This window comes from Anser anser (genome assembly GCF_964211835.1).
Source record: "Anser anser genome assembly, chromosome: 5".
NCBI classification, from domain to species: Eukaryota; Metazoa; Chordata; class Aves; order Anseriformes; family Anatidae; genus Anser; species Anser anser.
The window spans coordinates 46,327,957-46,338,838 of record NC_139725.1 but is presented as its reverse complement, the minus strand read 5'-3'; the positions used below and the strand labels follow the sequence as shown (position 1 = coordinate 46,338,838).

General features: G+C 38.9%; 1 long non-coding RNA gene across 1 annotated transcript in view; it reads right to left on the bottom strand.

Moving 5' to 3' along the window:
- Positions 1 to 9,054: 9,054 nt before the first annotated feature.
- LOC310900516 overlaps positions 9,055 to 10,882 on the bottom strand; it is a 59,827-nt gene continuing 57,999 nt past the window's right edge. Inside the window, exon 3 of the long non-coding RNA XR_014585178.1 lies at positions 9,055 to 10,550. This is a non-coding gene — a long non-coding RNA (uncharacterized lncRNA). The remainder of the gene's footprint in view (positions 10,551 to 10,882) is intronic.

The following is a 10,882-nucleotide window of genomic DNA, read 5'->3' as shown; positions in this document are numbered from 1 at the left end:
TTTGTTTGTTGGTTGTTGGTTTGTTTTTATGTTTGTGTTTTTTTGTTGTTGTATGTTTCTTTTTTCCTGAAGGAGAAAGTTAGTGAAAGAGGCAATATGTGTATGAAATTAATAGACTTGGGAGCTGTCTATGATGTGTTATTGTCTGTGTTGTAGGCATACATGTCTTTGTTTTTACTGTTGAGTTCTTTCAATAAAATAGCCAAATAAGAGATATCAGGATAGTAAAGTGTGTTCCCAGAAAAATAATTCACATTAAAGAGCTAAAGGGAAAGATTTTTTTTTTAAGCTGGGCAAGCAAAATGCTTAATCTTGGGGTCTGCACCCAAGCAGGAATTTATTTAATAGGTTAGTTCCGTTCTATGATTGTGAGAAATTCACTTTGAATAGTGACAAAAAGGTTTCACAGTAAACTATGATCTTTCAAAATAGAAACAGAAATACACTATGTGACAGAACTGAACAGCTACCTGACTAGAGCAGCAAATGGAGAAAAACAAAGGTGCTGCCTGTTATAAGCAACTTATTGGCAAGGTGCTGACACAAATAATCATTGAAGAACATTAACTGACTAAAAATATATAAAAAATTTGATCAGCTCAAAAAAAAAATAAATTGCAAATATATTATCAGTGTTTGGGATGTAAACAGACTTTCAATCTTCAGGAAATGGAGGAGAGAGCTGCCTAACACTTGTTTTCCCTCTGCCAGTCTAGGTCCGCATATCTCACAATATTTCAAACAAGCAGCTGGTGGAAGCACTCCTTACCCTGCCTTCAGTCCCGCTATCCTGAATTGGCACGGCCTATTACTTGAATAAAGCCAAACAATACAGAAACTTACTTGTTAGTGTTCACTGACAGGATTGTTTCTGGCACCGCAGCACCATGCCTCTGCAAAGATGAACAGATCTGTCAAGGCAGCAGTGCTGAGACATCAGATATGGTCCAAGGACAGTAACATCTTACAGCCTGTCTAAATCTTTTATAAAGCATAATTCCAGCTCTACACTTAATTTCATCCTAGACATAATTTCACCTACAGAATCTACATCACAACTCCTTCCCATGATTAAATTTTACTGGAAATCTCAGTCAGTCAGATTTAATTCAAAAGCCACGGAGACCTCTTACCTACTTTTAAAGACAACAACAGACAATTTCTCAGGAGATGTATAAGGATTTCTTTCTCATCATTTGTAAGCACCTGACTTCCAGGCAATAGTTATTCTGACATTTTCTAGAGAAAGCATTTTGATTTTTATGATTCTTTAAAATGATGGTTTCATTTAGGTTAATAAGTGTGTGAGACAAAACAAATGCCAGAATTTCATTTCTAAATTGTACAAACATTTCTTTCGTGACAAAAGGAATTCTGAGGAGCCAAGAGGAGGGGAAGAGAGGAAAGGAATAGCTATTTTGGCTAGCAAATTGAAAGAACTACTATATATTGAATAAGTATGATAAATAGCAATAGGGGGAAAAATGTAATTTCTTGGCACTCTAATATAATCTGGGGAAAAATAAAGGCAATGAAAAACATAATGTTGAAAAAAATTATGAAGTACAGCTGCCAGTGTCCCACCCATGGAGTAAAATTTTTAACAGTATTTACAGGAACTTGAAGAATACAGAGAACTACCTCTGAAATTCCTTTACACTCCAGAATTAGTGGACAAGGCTTTAGAGACTTTTACAAGCCAGGCAGCGGAAATTTGCTATTTTTCAGAAGTATTTCCAAGCTCCTATTTATGTTTGATTCAAACAGTACTTCCTATCAGTCAATATCAGTAGCTAATCAAAGCTTTTCTAATGTAGTATGAGTTGAGTTATTCTAGGAAAATATTTGGAGAGAACATAAAAGTGAAAATGCAGAAATTTTCATTTCTAAGGCACTAAAGACTGGCAGATATTTATTAATTTAATTTATGTATTTACTGTGACAACACTTAATATATCCATTGGTTAGTTGTATGAAAATCCTTCAAGTCCCTGTACTTTTAAAAGATGTTTCTTCTTATTGATTTCCTGCAGTCATCTATAAGACAAACTCTGTGATTCCTAATAATATACACACTGAGAAAACTTGGGCAATAAAAGTGTTTATTATGTCATAGCATGAGGAATGAGAGTAAAAGGATCTCAATTCAGTCATAAGGGTATTCCCAACACAACAGCTGTGGTAAATCCAGAGATGAAATGAAAGATTAATTCACGGAGAGTACAGTTTGGCAGCAGCATGTTAACGTCAGATTGTTATTCTTGTAATAATATTTTTTCTTTTGCACATGCTTTCATTTGCATTGGATTTCTGCATGGCAAACAGCCTCCCTGTTCTACCTATACATTTACTATTGACTTCCTCTTCTGCAAGATTAATACTGATAACAATTATGATAATAACAATAATAAAAATCCAATACGTTTATATTGCCCCTTTCATACAGAAAGTTATCAAGATACTTTTCTCCAACAGTGTGGAATGGAAAATTAATATATCATTCTGCAGAGAAACAGAGAATAATTTAGGTCAGATGAGACTCTGGCTTCCTTCTCAAAACACATCTAATAAATTAGGATATCATAGAAGCAAAATCAGAGCCTGCAATACCAGCCATGTAGCCAGGTGACCTTCTAGATACGTCTACTTCTGCTGAAACACTGCCTTCTTGCTGTAAGGACTGAGGAGACACCACCTTGCCTTCCCTGCTTGCCACCCTCACCTCACAGGACCAGGTTTCCCTAACACACCCAGGTTTCCGGTGGCAGTTGCCCTCTGCTGCCCACGTGACTACAGCTTCTAGTGTCCCTCCCTTATTTTGTATGGCTCTGCTTCTGTCTCTGCATATTTTCCACAAAGACCCTCTAAATATTCCCTTCTTTCTCCTCTCCCTGTGATTCAGGGCCTCGACCAGAACACCCCCTGCAGGAGAGGCCCAGCCTAACCCATGGCCCCGCGGCCCAGGCAGTGGCATCCTCCCTGGAGCCCCCAGTGTCCAGGCATCACTGTGCTTTGGGCGCCAGCCCCAGTAAGTGAAGTGCAGCTCTGAAAACCGTGAAGGCACGATCCCCAAGCAGCCCTGTTCAGAAGAGCTGCCCTGCTGGAGCGCTGACTGCTGTGAGGCCTGCAGGGCCCTGCCTGCAGCCCCTCCTTGGAACCAGTACTGGATCCACCATTCAGAAGCAGACAAGACTACAAACCCACCTCAACAGCCACTTGCCCAGGCCATCTGCACCCTCTGTGGACCCTGCTACCCTCACAAGAACTGTGAGATTCTGCCCAGTTTTTCCAGGCTGTGGACATCCTTATAGTACTGTTCCTTTTCTGCTTCCCTGGGGTATCAAAAATACTAAGTCATTGTAGGCAAAGAGTGAGTGGCCTGTCTGGACTTGCCACCAGGAGCTCCAGTGGTCTGGGTTAATGCTCCTGAGCACAGCTCTGCTTCCCAGCATCAGGTTCAAGCAGCTGCACACCCACCAGACATGTTCCCACCACATCCTTCCTTCCACAGCACACCTTCCCGTGAGACAGTTCAGTCTGTGTGCACGCAGCAGGTTTCACAGCTGTGTGTGCATTCTCCAGGAAATCTGGTAAAAAGCTAGTCTCTGTCAGCCTTAGCTTGTGGTGTTTTCAGCTTCACAGGGTTTTCATGTGCAGGGTAAGTCAAGCTCAAACTTCCCTAATGCTTCTCCGTGGCACTGCTGAGCACTGCCAGTGAGCAAGGAGCTGGGAAGCAGACCAGGAGTTCAGGTGTGACAGCTTGAGCAGGTCAGGTGCTCATAAGGCATTGCAGGGAGAGTGGATGGCAGAATAGTATGTTAGGGTGTACTCCTGACCTTCACGTCTTCCTACTCACTTCCGTTCCTATTTCTTATCCAGCTCAGTAATGTCATAGCATTCCAGATAACTGAAGTGAGCTTCCAAACAGAAGGAGTCAATGGTGGAAGTGAAAACGGGGCAGCAATTGCCCAAATCTCAGCATGCATTTGAATGCAGAAGGAGAACAAGAGAGGCCTTGATCATAGTTAAAATCTCTCTGACACTATAAAAGATGGAAAAATCGGAGATGAGGAATTTGCAACAAAAATACAGCAACATACTTAATGTGAACATCTCTTTCCCTGAAAGATAGGAAGGAGATGAAAGGCAGCTGCTCTTTAGTGACCTCCTCCGTTTCTTCCCTTCCATCATTATGTAGATAGAGGAGGAATTGAAGGATAGTAGGTGTCGGGCAGCAGGGGTGGGTGGAGCAAGGAAACATCCTCCCACATTAATGCATTCACAGATGGAAGAAATATACATGTAGGGGCAGAAAGATAAGAGCAGCAAACACACAGATGACCTCTCCCACTGATGGGGGCAGTTCAAAGCAGACTAAAGATGCAATCAGGAGTACCACTCAGGTTTTGGGAGAAGAGGAGGGAGACGTAGGGGAGCCCTCACTGCTTTCCACTTCACACACAGCTGTGTATGTGTGAGCTACCAGGGAGCATTATGAACCAGAAGAAAGGTTGCTCCTGCAAGCCTTGCTGTCATGAAAGAAGGATTAGATCTGGAGTTAGACACAGTAAATTATATGCCATTAATCCTCTACATGGATGTCAAGACATCCTTACACAGAGGTTATATGTTCTGAGCTGGAATTTTTTCTGAGGTGGAATATTTCCATTGGAGGAGAGTTGGGAAACAAACCTTGGTCTGATGCAAGACTTGATACTCAACATGCTTGAGAGAAGTGTCAGCAACTTTCTGCCCTCAGAACTTCTGTAGTGTTGTAAAGGTCTGGGCTTTTTATACAGAAGCCACAATGTGACTCATCCTGTCTACAGCTTGGAGATGCTTCTTTGGTTATTGTTAGAACTACTAAGCCAGCAAGAGAACTAGCAGAATGGGCTTGTAAAATAAACCAGCACAGATACACCTCTCTAACAGTCACAAAATATACTTTTCTTGAAATGGCCCTGCAGACATCTGTGAGTGTTAGCCCATGGTAAGGAATGTGCAGATCCGATAAAAAGCTAGAGGTAAAAATGTAATTAGAAGATTTAAAGTTAAAGGTTACAGATATTCAGCCTTTGAGTTATTGCTGGTTGAGGAGAGTATTGGTATCAAATATAACATTTCAGAAGTATTTCTGAGGTGGAAGATTAGTGGGGGTACTGGGTACTCTTCTTCTTTCTTTCAAATTATTTAACTGCACAAACAGAGCAAATCTGTTTCTTTAGGTGGTACTGTAGCTGCTGCGGTCATGAACACTAGATTCAACAGTAACAGTAACCAGTCCTTGGGTTTCTTAATAAGAAACGTATTTCATTGGGTTTGATCTTTAATCATATTTGTCTTTCTTCATGATGACTCTGAGCTTGACTCAACAGTTCTCTTAAGCTTTCTCACTTACCTAAATAAACATGGGGTGGGACTGTGTGCAAAAGTCTTTTTTCAGTTTGGAGCTTTTCCTTACCATCTCTATGGATCTGACAAAGGTGACAGCTTAGCCTAAGGTTTGAAAATGTCCCTCTGACTAAGTAAAAACTTAATTTTTCCTGACAAGGATAAACTGATGTATTGGATTTTAGCCTATTTGAATCTGTAACATTTTGTGAGTTTTAAAATAGATACATTTAGGAAATTTAAGTGAGAGATGAAAAAAAAAAATATATATATATATATACTTCCAAGCATTATAAACCTCCCTAACTTTTCTTTATTTTTCCCCTTTTTTATTATACATTCAAAGGCATCCCATGTCATGTTGATGTAGAAATACCTTTGCTCTCCGTGAAATGTCTATTGATGATACCTTAATTATCTTTTCAAAGAAGTACGTTTTGCTGAGATAATATTTTGAAAAAGCCCAACATTTCACTTTGTGTCCAGCACTCATTGACAAAGCTGGTTAAAATAACAGGTATGTGAAACCTTGAGATAATCTTCAGAAGACATTATTGTTGGCAAGATGCTCACTAACATTGTCAGTGCACTTTATGTAACAAACTGATTTAAACCAGTCTCTGCTAAAACAAATTCTATATAATTAGTTCTTTAGGTGGATAGAAAGGACTGTATCTTTGGAAGAACATAGTCTTAGCTGTCAGTTATCCCGCTAATTCCCTAATGATAATCAGCAACGTAAGAGCAACCTGTTTTCTTGACATCTCAACATTTTAGGACATTTTGCGGATGGGTGGATAGTCCCTTTACCATTCCATGAGCATTTCTGAGATTTCAGAATTTCATGATGGCTTGTATAGCAACGATCAATAAATACCAAATCTGTGTTCTGCTGCGTCACATACCTGAAAAGATGCTATGTGTCTGGGTCAGGTGTAGGCAAACAACTGAATTTTTTTCAGGTTGGCCATGTTCTAGGGATTTTATGCTGGTTTTATGATGGATACAGGAGGTCAGAAGACACTTTATGTGGTTTCATTATAATCTGGCATAAGGAATGTTAAAATCTGGATTTATTGTACCATTAATTACAGCCTAAATTTCACAGGGGAAAAAAAAAATGTCTTACCTAAGATAGCCATGCTGCAGAATAGCTAATAGTGATTATATCACATAGTCTAGCTCAAATCTAGCTCTTTTATGCCTAGTGCTGAACAAGAATTTGATCCTCCTCATTTCCACACAAACAAGCTGAATACATTACCATCAAACACATTTGTTATTACGAAATACAATTTTTCAAGCACCTCTGCTAAAGTTGTTCCAATTTGTATAAATATAAATTAATTGAACCCAACAGAGTCAGAAAAGAAGGACGTGAAATTACCTACATATCCTAGTGATTATAGTACCAAGAATTATGGAAAGTCATGGTTTAAGCCTTTGTTTCAGAAAACAATTATTCAATGGAAAATGAAAACATTTCAGTGCTTGCTGGAAATTTCCAACCAGCTTAGATTACTATTTCTGTTTTCTATAATGTAACAATTTAACATTGCTCTGTTAAGATTAAAAAGCTTTTTTTTTTTTTTAAATAACACCCTTATCTACATTGCTTATCATAGTTTGGATTAGCAACACTTAGCAAGATGTTAAAAATATAATTCTATCTCATGTTACTACTGTTTATACTGCAGAGGAAGATGTCTGGTGTGTAAGGCTGCAAAAGGATTTTGGAGATGCTCATTCATCCACTGGAACTGCCAAGACCCTATCTCAATCATATATGCTCAAGATCTGGCCTTCAAAAGTGGAATCTAAAAATCTTATTGTTCACTTAGGCCATGTACAGATACGTCGTGCTGGAATCCAGGAAAACAAGGACATTATGGCAGCAATTGCAGGTTTTAAGCACTATGAGATATAAATCCTAACCTCCCTCCCTAGCAGTAGGTTTCCATAATCATTCTTTCATCTGAAAGGATTTTTCCTCTCAGCCCAGAGAGGGACTGGGGTCAGACTGAAAGATGTTAAGCCTATAGCAAAACCATGTTCAGTTATTCATTATTATATTATTCCCCAAAGAATATCCAAGTGATGAGCTGGTGAAGAAAAGGTGCAGTTGCATGAATCCACTGAACTGTCCTACCTCTGAGTGCTGTTCACAGAATGCCACCAGTCTGAGACATTCACCCACTTTCCAGGTAAGGTACTCTACATCTCACTCCCAAGGTTTCCTCTCTTTCTAGCCTAGAAGAGCCACACTTTTTCATGAGCTGAGATTAATTCTCCAGGTGGCAATATCATACCCTCTTGAACTGGATTTTCTTCCCACAGCTAAATGTAACAATGTGTTACAGCAAAGAATTAGGAGCACCACTGAATGTCTACGCTCACTTATTTTAGTCCTCCCTGCTCCTGAAAAGAGCCAGCCTCCTACTGACCCAGAAATCCCAAACCCAGCACACTCCCTGATCACTGAGTCAGAATGCTTCATTTGCTCAGTGCATTGCTATAAGTCCAAAACTTCAAGCTGCTTTTAATTGATATCCAAGTAAAAATATCATCTCCTTCCTTTCCTTGCAGCCAGGGGTTTATGTTTTGATTTTTTTCCACCCAATAAAATGAAATAGAAGTCTTGTTTAGAACCCTGTATCCCGTAGACTGGATTAGTATTATACAATGTATTTGTGAACTGCAGACACTTTGAGATCTTTTGGGGGGTTATTTTTAATGCATAAAATAGTTATACTTTTGATGGGATTTGTGTGACACGGAAACATTTTAAATTGTTCCAAGGTCTGTAAAAATGTGTTTATACAACATGCATGTCGGAGGCTAAATTTGCTCTTTTCACTGAAATCATTAGTTTTAATCCTTCAGCTTTGAATTCATTGTTGGTTTCCTTCCAGAACTGCATTCTTCCATTGTAGACTGGAAATAATAATGCTTGGTATTTATAGAGCACTTTATATTCTCAAATCTCTGTGTAAGCATTCATTATTTCATCACTATAGATTTAAAATAATTCAGTCCTATTTTAGAGGAGTGAAATGGAAGGCATGGAAACACTGAGGACTTCAGTCTTGAAGCAAGTCAGTGACAGAAGTAGGGTAAAAATCATGAAGTTCTGACTTCTGGGATCATGGTACATGCCAACTCATAGCACTTATCAAATAGGTAAAAAAAAAAAAAACATTTACAAAGACCAACATGTGTTACAGATTAAACCACATCATTATTATAGATATCTCAGCATACATAATAATGGACTTGGAAAGTTTGTGACATTTATTTTGGATAAAGATAAAAATAGAAGTTGTGATTCTGAAAGACATTCAGTCAATACTGGGGTATTGGGTCACATTGTTGAGAAATAATTTCATCAAATGATTTCATCACTTTTTCTAGGACTAGGGACATTTTCTCAAATAAAACAATTTATTTAGTTATTCTTCCCCTCTTTCTTTTTTTCCAGTAATACTGAAATATTCTTTCACGTGGGATTAGACCTCTAGCTAATTTTTATCCAAACTGTAGCCTAAAGTTGTAATATTCAATGCAAGAAAAAATGGAAATATATAAAATATACCAAGCTAATTTTGAATTGTTTTCCAAGAAAGTTATACTCCCCATTTGTTCTGCAAAGGTAATTTCCAATAGTATATTTTCATGAAGTAAAATCAATCTGTTGACATTTCATTGTCTTGGAGAAGTGAGTTGAATCTGAGCATTACAAAACACTCAGAAAATTAGGAAATAAATCTGGAGAGTTTAATGCTATCCCCTTCTCCCTGTCTTCCTCATTAGAAAAAGAAAGAGACACTAGCAGTTGGTTAACCCTCTGAAGGTCAAAAATCTTTAGGAAAGACACCAGTGATTACAAATAACCAAGTAACCACGTCTTAACAAATTACTTTTTTTCTGAGCTGACTTTTTCTAATTGATTCCTAACACACCCCTACACTTCTGTATTTGCAAAGCAATTTATTTTCAGTGGGCTGGAAGTGGATAGATAAAATAGTCTGAAGTGCTGAATCCTATACCACAGTAGCCTGTCTGTCTGAGCAACGGCTCTGTAAGGGCACTGAGTGCATCCTGGGGATTTGCCTGCTTGAGCTCAGGATGAACTAAGACACAGCACAGCTGGAGACTGTTCCTCTTCCTTCTGGTGACTGGGGAGGGGCCACCAGAAAAGTCTACAGGGAGGCTTCAGGAAGGGCTTACCCATGGGAGCTGATTTCAAGCACAAGCTCTTGCACTTGGCAGGTGCCTGGCCATGAACCCTCTGCTCTGGGCCCCAAACAGTAGCCAGACTTTCCAGATGGACTTCAGTTTTATTTAATGCCCTGGGCTGTGGTGTCCTTTCCATTTGTACAGTAAATAGTACAATAGAGCTCTAAACTTTTGGGTGTAGCATTTTATCATGTTTAGAAACATGTTGGGCAGTAAGACGTGATCCAGATGAAGCTCCAACTGATTCAACTTTGTACTACTGATCAACAAGGAAATACAAATGTTTTTTAACACTGCAACATAGAAATAACTCATTTAAAGTAACAAAATGGCAAATAATGAATATTTTTATTTCTGAATATGGAGTTAATGTTACCTTCCCATACATCAGAGTGAGGAAACATCCACCTGAATATTTCTAATCACCATCAGAAAAGGAATGGAAATACAGCTGAATTGAACAGTAGTTCAGACTGGAAAAGAGGTTTCAGTGGATTGTGAGGATATTAGAAAACTTTGATTCTCCTTCTCAAAATGATCTCTCCAAAGTTTCTGATGGTCTGCTCTAGAATCTGTGGAGAAAACCCTGCAATAGTATGGCATTTTATTGTTATTATCTGGATTTTCAGGTTAGTTCTTCATTCACAGCATTCACAAGAACATCTGTCTCTCTCCTGTATTATCGCATATCAGACTCTCTTAGGTATTTTAACTCTGAAGAAAAATCAAAGCAAAATTAGCAGCACAATAGCAGGGAAGCTGGATGGCCTCAAAGGTAAAGACTCTGTTTTGTGGTTTGAAGGCCTCTGTGGAGTTTCAGCTCACAGACCGAGATCAGGTGTTAGTCTCAGCTTAGCTTCTCATGGACTACAATGCACTGTACAAGATGGTTGCTATGCTATTTGACATGCATCTGGGATTTTCTGCAAAAAGAAATAGATTGAAAACCGCAATTAGATTTCTACCCTGGAGAAATTTGTCAGTATAGAAAATAGCCATCTCCATGTCTGTGCCCCCTGACTTTGTTGGAAGGCTCCCACATGTCCTGTCACTACCATAAAAGCTCTCTGAGAACTCTGGGCATTGCTACCATTCATGTGTGTGGCTGAATGTTCACTATTGAAATGTCATGCCATGGAAGAAATCTTATGGTCAAAGAGCTTTGGTTGCTGGTGCCTGCTCTCCTGTAGCTGAGACTAGCTTTCAGTGACTCAGATGAAATGAGTGTCTGTATAAGTGTTCCTCGTCCTTCATC